This window comes from Tamandua tetradactyla, chromosome 24, assembly GCF_023851605.1.
Source record: "Tamandua tetradactyla isolate mTamTet1 chromosome 24, mTamTet1.pri, whole genome shotgun sequence".
NCBI classification, from domain to species: Eukaryota; Metazoa; Chordata; class Mammalia; order Pilosa; family Myrmecophagidae; genus Tamandua; species Tamandua tetradactyla.
In genome coordinates, this window is record NC_135350.1 from 25,656,114 (window position 1) to 25,667,870 (window position 11,757).

Consider the following 11,757-nt stretch of genomic DNA (forward strand, 5'->3'; position numbering starts at 1 on the left):
ACAAATGCACAGGTTCCAGGGATGAGGATGCCAACCCATTTGAGGACCATTATCTTCCTACCACTGGTGATCCCCTGACCAAGCTTAGCTAATTATATCCTCTTTCCTGAAAATCTGAATTTTTCATGGATAGATGTCTGACTTGTAATGTTTCTTAAAGCTGGGCTGGGTTACTGAGGAGAAAGAAGGAAAAGAGAGTAATAGCTCATGAACACTGAGAGATGTTCCAGGCCTGCCTTGCTTCTCCTGACATTGGAACACTGATACCCTAAACTGGACCCCCTTCCATCTCCGCCTGCTCATAGAACTTTTACCTCCTTATTTTTAAGTGAGGTGTTTGAAAATAAGATCTTGAAATTCTTTGGTTCAAAGATGGAAAAGTAACACATAGTCTCCTAAGTGTGGTTTCTTCTACTCCATTTTGTTGGAAATCAACTTTCTAGCAGCAGGTGTGCCTTCTTATTATTCAGCTTCATAACAGAAGGAACTGTTCTCTGCTGGGTTGTGAAAAGTTCGGGAACCATTGTTTGTCTGCCAACAGCCAGAGAATTTGAACTCCTGGGTTGGAAGGGCTTAAGAAGACATCTGGTTTGACAACCTCTCCAATCTAGTGTTGATTTGTCTCTACCAAAGAGTTTTATAATCCATGCTAGGACATCTCCATGTCTAGGAAATCCTTACTGTGTCAACATATATTGCAACATATATTGCAGAAGCCAGCCTAAGAAACTTGTTCATCATATCAGGCTGAACTCTGCCTATTCTAACTCTTAGACTTTACGCTGGCCCCAGAATAGACTTTACCCTTCCTGTATGCCCAGAAAATAGATATAACCATTTATCTGTATTCCAGCCCTTCTTCACATGATTGGTGATGGCTAAAAACTGTTGTCATTTTTAATGGGTTGAAATATTTATTGATATATTTTAAATCTCAGAGTCTGTTATATAAAAATTTTGGTGAAAAGTCAGTCACATAATTTATTTCTGTTTTGCATATTGGCCTCTCTCATTTCAGGCAATAAAAAAAAAGGTGATGAGAAGGACAGTTAAGATCAGGTCTGCGTGACAGGGGGCTCGATCCAGACAGTAGGGTCACAGTAAGCCCAAGAGGTGACCAGATATAGGTCACAGATAAGGTGGGCTCAGGGATGTCTAGTCAATTAAGATATACTTTTTTCCCCAGAAATAATTACTGTCCATCAAAGTATATTTTGTATTCCAGTTAAATAATGGGAAATGGAAAGAGAGAGAACTCTTTCATCCAGATTGCCAGGAGGTTCTTCTTGGAGGTATTAATTACTTCTGGGGTTCAAATATTTGCTTCTGTAAAACTAGCTGGCTGAGGTTAGCCTTACTCTTTGGATTGTTAAACCATAATAATTATGAACTATTTTTGGTAGGTGCCAGATAATTTGAATGTGAGAAAGAACAGAGATTATCTGAAGCATGGTTGCATAGATGTAGATAAATGAGTACTACAAATAATTTCTCTCTTCTCAATCATCGAAAGGAAGATTTCATCCACATGAAATAATCATTCTGGTACTATAATCATCATATAATTAAAATGAATTGAATTTTAAAATCAATGTAATTGTAGAGATATGCCCTGCTTGTCCTTTAAAATAAACACAATCTCAATCCAGAATAAGTTAAATCCTTTTGCAAATGCATATCAAATGTTCTTTATAATGGTGACTATCTGACAGTTAAACTTTAGAATGGCAGCAAATCTATTTTCAAAAATGTAATAATAGAATATATAAAAATGCCTGCAAACCAAATACTTGCTTATCATTTCTGAATAATATATTTAACGTATTATTGCATTTTTCCCTCCCCTATAATAGATAAAATGCTTTGCCAGTTGTTTTATGTGAATAGCAGAAAGGGGAGCTAAATTAAAAATTCATTTAACACTGCCTGGTCATTATGTATAAAGGGGTTAGTACAGCAGATATGGTGAAGATTTCTGTGCTTAATGAGATTTCTCAGGGGAGAATCAGGTATAAGTTTCTGTTCTTCCTGTACTCATTCTCAGCCATCGAGCTTTTAAACTATTCCTTATAGAGTGCCTTATTTACTCTATAGGGACAAACTAAATCTTGTGTTCACTCGGGCCTGAGTGGGAATTAGAACAACTTCTGAAATAAAAGTGCCTATTGGGGAAATTTTGAAACAATTTTCAGGCTCGCAGATTCAGCTGAGCTTGCAGCAACCTGAACAAACCTTAATTTTAGAAAACAATATACAAATTGCAAAACTATACTTTAACAAATGTTCTCTGTGCTCCTTCACCAGAACAAAAGTGCAGGATGACTTGACTCTTGCCCTGGTCTTCTTTTGTGCAGTTGATTATTTATAAAGAGCTAGAAGGCGAAGATGATGCATTGTGTCATACAAAGACTTTAGCCAGCGCACCAGCTCCAGCACTGGCTATATAATATTTGGATGGGTGGAAAGCTACATCATGAATTGATTCTTCAAACACTTTCTGATGAGCTGTGAACTCTTGGATACATGTCTTACTTTCTAGATTCCATAAACATATTCAACAGTCATGACTGCCAGACATCAAGTACAGGCCATTAGGATCTACTGCTAAACTTGTAACAGCTTCTAGGTGTGCTACCATCGAGTGGATCAGTTTGCCTGTATTGTTATCATAGAATTTGATGTGCTTGTTTTCATGAGCAGCGATGCTGATTGGAAGAGTGGGATGACTGATGACTCTATTTATTTGGCAGGAAGAGTTGGTTGTCGTACCTAGGTTGGACTCTAAAGTGAGAATGTGTTGTTGTGTTTCCATATTAAAGATGCTAGTATATCCTTTGCTGAATGATGTTACCATATGACTCGGGTCACTGCTCACTAGATCCACAGAGGCAGGGATTCCCAATTCTCGATTATTCCTAAATACACTTAGGGCAGAAGCAACCTCAGTCATATTCCATAAACGCAGGGTGCCATCTGCGGAACAGGACAATAAATGCTGATGTGCCACAGACTGCATCTGTGTGGCCCAACAGAGGGCCTCTCACCACAGAAGGATCATAAGGGTCATAAGGATGGATGTCGGCGTTAGTGGTATTCCATCCCTGGATCAGTCTGTCAGTGTCTCCACTGTAACACTGCTCCCCATTGCTGCTCATCACCACACACAGCACTGGACCTGTATGAGCCCTGACTGTATAGATAGCTTCTACATCAAGAGAAGTACTCTTTTTGGCTGGGGCTGTTTTCTGTAAATTCCACATTTTTAATGTGTGGTCCTCTGATGCTGTTATCAGAACAGGCTCGATTGGGTGGAAAGCAGGGCTCAAATAACATGAAAGTGACTTCTTAATGTAAACTTAGGGTTCCATGTCTTCCTCAGTGCACCTTTATTGTTTGCTATATCATAAGTTAATGAATCTGCTTCACTGGCCACTGTTAGGCCTGCCAATTCTCCACGTCCTAGTTCACTTTCAAGGGTTTCATCTGCTCCCATGATAAAGGACTTTCCTGAAGGAGGAGGAAATGTCAATGCTTCCACTTCATCTGCCCTGTTTATTTCATGTTCAGAAAGTCTGGAGCTGCTGGGTCTGGAAGGTGAACCCACAGATGGCTGCAATGAGGAAAGTTCATCAGCAGCTTTCAAATTAGCAAGCATGTCTTATAGTTTTGACCTACTGGGCCCTGACCTTTGCTCCATCATTTTCCCACATCCCTGTTTTGACTGTTTTATATAGGATAGAGGCTGAAACAGATCTTTGGTAGTTTTTTTCTTCACCTCCCTTTTCCCCTTTCTCTCCTTTTTGTATTGCTCCCTGATCTTGGTAATTACTCCCTGCTCCACATTCCAGGCTTCAGGCATGAGACACTGGTCTTCCTTTTCCCACTCTGTTCCATCGCCTGCACTTCTAGATTCATTTTCTCCTTCATCTGATGCAACCAAGAAGTCAAACTCCTTTAGAGCTTCTTTTGTATCTCGATCTTCACTGCTATCAGGCAATGCCTTTTTCCTAACAATTGTTGAAGTATCAATGATGCTTTTCTCTCTCCCATCAATATCATCATTTTCATCCTCATTACTGAAATCTACAGCAGCACTTTCAAGAAATTTGAAATTATCCAGCATGGAGGCAGAATCTGTTAGCTCGGATTTTCCAGTCATTGCTGCCTCTTTACTTTCAGCCTCTGTGCCATTTATAACTGAATCCTGATTTTTGTCCACTTCCCTGTCAGTGACATCACTTGAAAAGCCCAGCCAAGCTCGTACTCTTTGAGATTTCACATCTAGAATAGTGTCCGCTTAACCCACCTCCTGCAGATACTCTCTGAGTAGCTGTCTGCCTTGTTTCCACATTAACTGGCTGTTTTGTTGTGGCTGCACCTCTGTTTCATTAGCTTCATCAGAATCATAGCTCGGAGGCTTCATATCTCCCTGATTCAATTCTGTCCCATATTTCAATTTGTGGTATTTGGCTCCTTCCTGTTTAAGAGCATACTCCAGCATTTTAATCCTCCTCACAAGATCCTTCTTCAGATATTCTTGACCTTTCCTTTCCCCCTGAAGGAAGGCAATATGGGCCTGCAGCTCCACCCTCTCTACCTCCCACTGGGCTCTCTCCACCTCGAAGCGGGCCCACTCCTGCTGCAGGAAGTGCAGAATGCCTGGGAGGCCATACTGGGCTCGGGCCACCCCAGCCGCAGCCACCCAGTTGCCCAGTCGCCGGCCGCCTGGACCCGCCTGTTCGTCCATGGCAGCCGCAAAAGCCCGGGGAGGTACCCGGGTGCCGGGCAGCGGAGGCAAAGCCGTTGGCCAGCAGCACCTCCTCCTCCATCCACCACTCCCTGCCCACACCCCTGTCAGCAGGGAGCAGCCACCAGCACGAGGGCAACAACTGTTTTTGACAGTATCATTCCAATGGGTTTGAAATGTTATAACATTTGGGTTTTGATTTGCATTTCCCTAATGGCCAATGATGTCGAGCATCTTTTCACTTGCTTTCTAGTGATTTTTAGTTTCATTGGAGAGATGTCTGTTCAAGTTAACCATTTTTGAATTGGATTGTTTGTTTTTTTGTTGTTAAGTTGAAGGACTTCTTTACATATATGACATATTAATCCTTTATCAGATATATGGATTCCAAATATTTTCTCCCATTGTGCAGGTTGTCTTTTATTTTCATGAAAACATCATTTGAGGAGCAAATGGTTTAATTTTGATGAGGTTTCATCATATATATGTTTCTTTTGTTCCTCATGCTTTGGTGTAACAAACCATTGGCTTTCACAAGGTGCTGAAGATACTTGTCTATATTCTTTCAGGAGTTTCATAGTTCTAGCATAAAAAAGGACAATTAAAGGGATTATTTAAGTGATTGTAATGGACCAAGTTTAACTCTAACTATGATGAAGTTACTTTTTCCCTTTACTTAATAGATGGGAGATTATGGGACAGACTAAAACTTTTTAAACAATTCACAAAGCACCCTTTGATTGCACATCTGAGATGTAGTATGCATAAATTTTCAACCATGTTACAATATTTATTTAAAAAATGAGTGAATGAATGAACAAGCAACAAAATAAGACTGAAGAAACAATAAATAAGATGTTAAAAATCAATTTTCAACAGTAGAGATCCTCAGCAAAAGGAATATTAAACTATGCCATTGCTTTAGCCCTATGCTTTCTGCCAAAGTATAAGTTCCATTAAGGATGAACCCCAAAAAATGGTGAAGTAGTTAAACTTAGTTTTCATTAACCTTGGGATTTAATGTTCTACTAAGTTACTTGATTAATTCTGTTTTATTAATCATAACAAATACGTCTCTTTCAGAAAAACATTTGATGTTAATTATGATTCTCATGGTGAACTTACTAATGCTTCATATTTCTCTGTGTGTTTAATGAAAGGCTCGGTACATTTAAGGAATTTCAGATACAACTAAATCCAATTGCCATGGAAGTCTGTTTTAATTACACAAAAGACACAGGAGTTAACATTAAGGATCTATCATGTACATACTGTATGAACTTGAGCAAGTTACTTAATCTCTCTGAGATTTGCTTCTTCATTTGGAAAATAATGACAAACTAATCATTGCTCAGCTAAGCTCATCAATTCTCTGAAGATTAAATGAAAACATGTTGGTGAAAGTGGTGTGATTTCCTTTAAGAGTATATTCATAATTATTATGATTTTTGCCTGCCATGCTGTTAGACCTGGTTTAATTCCCAATGCCTGTCCATGCCAAAACAATCAAACAAACAAAAAATACTGTATATAATTGTTATATCAAAGATCTCACAAGAGATCTGTAGGGATCAAGGCAAATTTTCAGGATTCCCCTGGGATGGCATTGTGTATACAGCTTCATTATACTTTAATACTACTGAGGATGTGTGATCTAGAGAAAGGGAGTGATAGACTAAGGGTCATGTAAAAGTATTGGGGTCATAAAATTCTCAATGACTTCATCCAGCTCCAAATCCCCTTCTAAAATGAAGGTGGTTGGAGATCTGGGAAAAGGTAGGACAGTCAGGATTTGCAGAACAAGACACAGTCCTCCAAGGGATTGGGATGTAACTACATCCTCAACACCGGCATTTGAATTTTGTGTAGTGTGGTGGGAATGTGGCTGAATTCTTGTTAGGAATCTTCCTCTGTGGTACAGCAATCTGATTTTTTTTTTAATGCTCTCAGTTATTTAGCATTTTGTTTAAGAACGAAGTGACAGCAAGACTTGTATTCTTCATCATTATTCTCAGGCTACATGTTCAGATAATTCAGAATCATCTAAAAAGATACATGAACTTAATGCAGATGCCAGCCAACATAAAGATGAAGATGCAGACATCACTGAAAAACTCTATCAGAAGTTTAAAATTCTTTGCTGGTTTATAACAGGACCTCAAAACTTAGAGAAAAAGGCCAAACACATCAAAGCTACGTGGGCCCAATGTTGAAATAGTGTTTGGGTTATGAGTTCAGAAGAAAATAAAGACTTCCCTATTGTGAAATTAAAAACCAAAGAAGTAAACAAAGAACTAAACTGGAAAACAATGCTTTTCAGTTACGTTTATGACCCCTATTTAGAAGATGCTGATTGTTTTATTAAAGCAGATGATGCATATGTCATACTATACTATCTGAGATAGTGTCTTTCAAAAGATAACCCTGAATGACCCCATTTACTTTGGAAGAACATTTAAGTCCCATGTAAAGGAGCGCTACATGAGTGGAGGAGCGATATGTGCACTGAGCAAGAAAGCCTTGAAGGAACTTGTGGATGCATTTAAATCAGTTGAATGTATACATAATTCCTCCATTTAAGACTTAGCACTGAGGAGATGCATGGAAATTGTAAATTTAGACCCAGGAGATTCCAGAGCTACCACTGGAAAAGGAACTGCATCTCTTTGTACCACAATACCACTTATGTATACCAAACATTTTGGTACTGGCCAATAAGTATTATTCCACATTAGAGGATCCTAGAGGCTGTTCTGATCTTGCCATTTCTCTTCATCGTGTTGACCTTGTAAGTAAGTATGATTTAGAAAATCTCCTTTATCTTCTTTGCCCATATGGTTATATATACAGATTTTAACCTCCGTAACCTGAGCATATACTAAAGAAAATAAGTGAGGAATACAAAAATGATGATTCAAAAGTAAAATTTGGAAACCATTGGAAAAAAAAAAACATGAATGGAAAGAGGTAAAATGTCTTCATGGCACTGAAGGAGGACTTCTGCATATCTGATATAGAATACTGGATCCTGGTGTGGAATTCTTCCTAACCCAGTATTCCATATGAGAAATCTTTCATATGAATAATTATACACTGAAGCTTTAGTGATCTTTCATCTGTTAAAATGTTTTAATACACTTATATATTTATATATAAAGAATATGTGTTTTGGGGGGAGGGGCCAAGATGGCGGTTTAGTAAGGTACGTGCATCTTAGTTCCTCCTCCTCCAAAGCAACTACTAGGTGAACTGAAACAGTGCAGAACAGCTCCCGGGGCTACGGCAGGGAATGGACACACAGCGTACCCCAGTCTGGACTGGCTAGTCTGACTGCGAGACTCGGCTGCGGTGAGAACCCCGAGCGGCACGCGATTTCCCGAGCAGCGGCAGCTGCGGCGGCCGGAGCTACTCCCTCCCTCCTTCCCGGGCCGGCTGAGAATCTTGGAGATGCAAGTTTCCCAAGTCGAGGCGGCCGGTGCCCCTCTTTTGCGGGTGGCTTCGAGTCTCGGCTGCGAGTCTGTGGCTACGAATCCCGGATCAGAGGGCTATCCAAGCTGTGGTGGCCCCACCCCGCAGGCAGCTTCCTGGTCCGGTGGGGAATTCCCCAGGCCGCGGCGGCCGGTGACCGACACCCCTTCCCCACGGGCGACGTCCTGGTCCGGTGGTGAATTCCCCAGGCCCGCTGCAGGCGGCGACCAGCCACAGGGTCCCCTCAAGCCACGGCGGCTGACGTACCCCACCACGTGCGGCCCCTGAACCAATGGAGAGAATTGGATCAGAAATCCCCAGGTCGCGGAGATCGGTGACCGGGGGGATCCATTCCAAACACGTGAGACAAACGTGTGCAATGAGCGCCACCTACTGGGCAGGATAAGAGAAACAGAACCCAGAGATTTCTCAGAAAAATCTTACAACCTTGTTGGGTCCGACACCCAGGGAAATTTGACTAAATGCTCAGACGCCAGCAGCAGAAGATAATGGTCCACGCTGAGAAGATTGAGAATATGGCCCAGTCAAAGGAACAAACCAATAGTTCAAATGAGATACAAGAGCTGAGACAACTAATGCTGAATATACGAACAGAAATGGAAAACCTCTTAAAATGAAATCGATAAATTGAGGGAGGACATGAAGAGGACATGGGCTGAACATAAAGAAGAAATAGAAAAACTGAAAAAAAATCACAGAACTTATGGAAGTGAAGGATAAAGTAGAAAAGATGGAAAAAACAATGGATACCTACAATGATAGATTTAAAGAGACAGAAGATAGAATTAGTGATTTGGAGGATGGAACATCTGAATTCCAAAAAGAAACAGAAACTATCAGGAAAAGAATGGAAAAATTTGAACAGGGTATCAGGGAACTCAAGGACAATATGAAGCGCACAAATATACGTGTTGTGGGTGTCCCAGAAGGAGAAGAGAAGGGAAAAGGAGGAGAAAAACTAATGGAAGAAATTATCACTGAAAATTTCCCAACTCTTATGAAAGACCTAAAATTACAGATCCAAGAAGTGCAGCGCACCCCAAAGAGATTAGACCCAAATAGGCGTTCTCCAAGACACTTACTAGTTAGAATGTCAGAGGTCAAAGAGAAAGAGAGGATCTTGAAAGCAGCAAGAGAAAAACAATCCATCACATACAAGGGAAACCCAATAAGACTATGTGTAGATTTCTCAGCAGAAACCATGGAAGCTAGAGGACAGTGGGATGATACATTTTAATTACTAAAAGAGAAAAACTGCCAACCAAGAGTCCTATATCCAGCAAAATTATCCTTCAAAAATGAAGGAGAAATTAAAACATTCTCAGACAAAAAGTCACTGAGAGAATTTGTGGCCAAGAGACCAGCTCTGCAATAAATACTAAAGGGAGCACTAGAGTCAGATACAAAAAGACAGAAGAGAGAGGTATGGAGAAGAGTGTAGAAAGAAGGAAAATCAGGTATGATATATATAATACAAAAGGCAAAATGTTAGAGGAAAATATTATCCAAACAGTAATAACACTAAATGTCAATGGACTGAATTCCCCAATCAAAAGACATAGAGTGGCAGAATGGATTAAAAAACAGGATCCTTCTATATGCTGTCTACAGGAAACACATCTTAGACCCAAAGATAAACATAGGTTGAAAGTGAAAGGTTGGGAAAAGATATTTCATGCAAATAAAACCAGAAAAGAGCAGGAGTGGCTATACTAATATCCAACAAATTAGACTTCAAATATAAAACAGTTAAAAGAGACAAAGAAGGACACTATATACTAATAAAAGGAAAAATTAAACAAGAAGACATAACAATCATAAATATTTATGCACCGAACCAGAATGCCCCAAAATACGTGAGGAATACACTGCAAACACTGAAAAGGGAAATAGACTCATATACCATAATAGTTGGAGACTTCAATTCACCACTCTCATCAACGGACAGAACATCTAGACAGAGGATCAATAAAGAAATAGAGAATCTGAATATTACTATAAATGAGCTAGACTTAACAGACATTTATAGGACATTACATCCCACAACAGCAGGATACACCTTTTTCTCAAGTGCTCATGGATCATTCTCAAAGATAGACCGTTTGCTGGGTCACAAAGCAAGTCTTAACAAATTTAAAAAGATTGAAATCATACACAACACTTTCTCGGATCATAAAGGAATGAAGTTGGAAATCAATAATAGGCGGAGTACCAGAAAATTCACAAATACGTGCAGGCTCAACAACACACTCCTAAACAACGAGTGGGTCAAAGAAGAAATTGCTAGAGAAATTAGCAAATACCTCGAGGCGAATGAAAATGAAAACACAACATATCAAAACTTATGGGACGCAGCAAAGGCAGTGTTAAGAGGGAAATTTATTGCCCTAAATGCCTATATCAGAAAAGAAGAAAAGGCAAAAATGGAGGAATTAACTGTCCACTTGGAAGAACTGGAGAAAGAACAGCAAACTAATCCCAAAGCAAGCAAAAGGAAAGAAATAACAAAGATTAGAGCAGAAATAAATGAAATTGAAAACATGAAAACAATAGAGAAAATCAATAAGGCCAGAAGTTGGTTCTATGAGAAAATCAATAAGATTGATGGGCCCTTAGCAAGATTGACAAAAAGAAGGAGAGAGGGGATGCAAATAAAGAAGATCAGAAATGGAAGAGGAGACATAACTACTGACCTCACAGAAATAAAGGAGGTAATAACAGGATACTATGAACAACTTTACGCTAATAAATACAACAATTTAGAGGAAATGGACGGGTTCCTGGAAAGGCATGAACAACCAACTTTGACTCAAGAAGACATAGATGACCTCAACAAAACAATCACAAGTAAAGAAATTGAATCAGTCATTCAAAAGCTTCCTAAAAAGAAAAGTCCAGGACCAGACAGCTTCACATGTGAATTCTATCAAACATTCCAGAAAGAATTAGTACCAACTCTCCTCAAACTCTTCAAAAAAATCGAAGCGGAGAGAAAACTACCTAATTCATTCTATGAAGTCAACATCACCCTCATACCAAAATCAGGCAAAGATATTACAAAAAAAGAAAACTACAGGCCAATCTCTCTAATGAATATAGATGCAAAAATCCTCAATAAAATTCTAGTAAATCATATCCAACAACACATTAAAAGAATTATACATCATGACCAAGTAGGATTCATCCCAGGTATGCAAGGATGGTTCAACATAAGAAAATCAATTAATGTAATACACCATATCAACAAATCAAAGCAGAAAAATCACATGATCATCTCAATTGATGCAGAGAAGGCATTTGACAAGATTCAACATCCTTTCCTGTTGAAAACACTTCAAAGGATAGGAATACAAGGGAACTTCCTTAAAATGATAGAGGGAATGTATGAAAAACCCACAGCTAATATCATCCTCAATGTGGAAAAATTGAAAACTTTCCCCCTAAGATCAGGAACAAGACAAGGATGTCCACTATCACCACTATTATTCAACATTGTGTTGGAGGTTCTAGCCAGAGCAATT

The 11,757-nt window shown here is 39.4% G+C and overlaps 2 pseudogenes; one reads left to right on the plus strand and one right to left on the minus strand.

Moving 5' to 3' along the window:
* Positions 1-2,291: 2,291 nt before the first annotated feature.
* Positions 2,292-4,602, minus strand: LOC143668473 (striatin-like; annotated as a pseudogene).
* Positions 4,571-7,482, plus strand: LOC143668161 (glycoprotein-N-acetylgalactosamine 3-beta-galactosyltransferase 1 pseudogene; annotated as a pseudogene).
* The last annotated feature ends 4,275 nt before the right edge of the window (positions 7,483-11,757 follow it).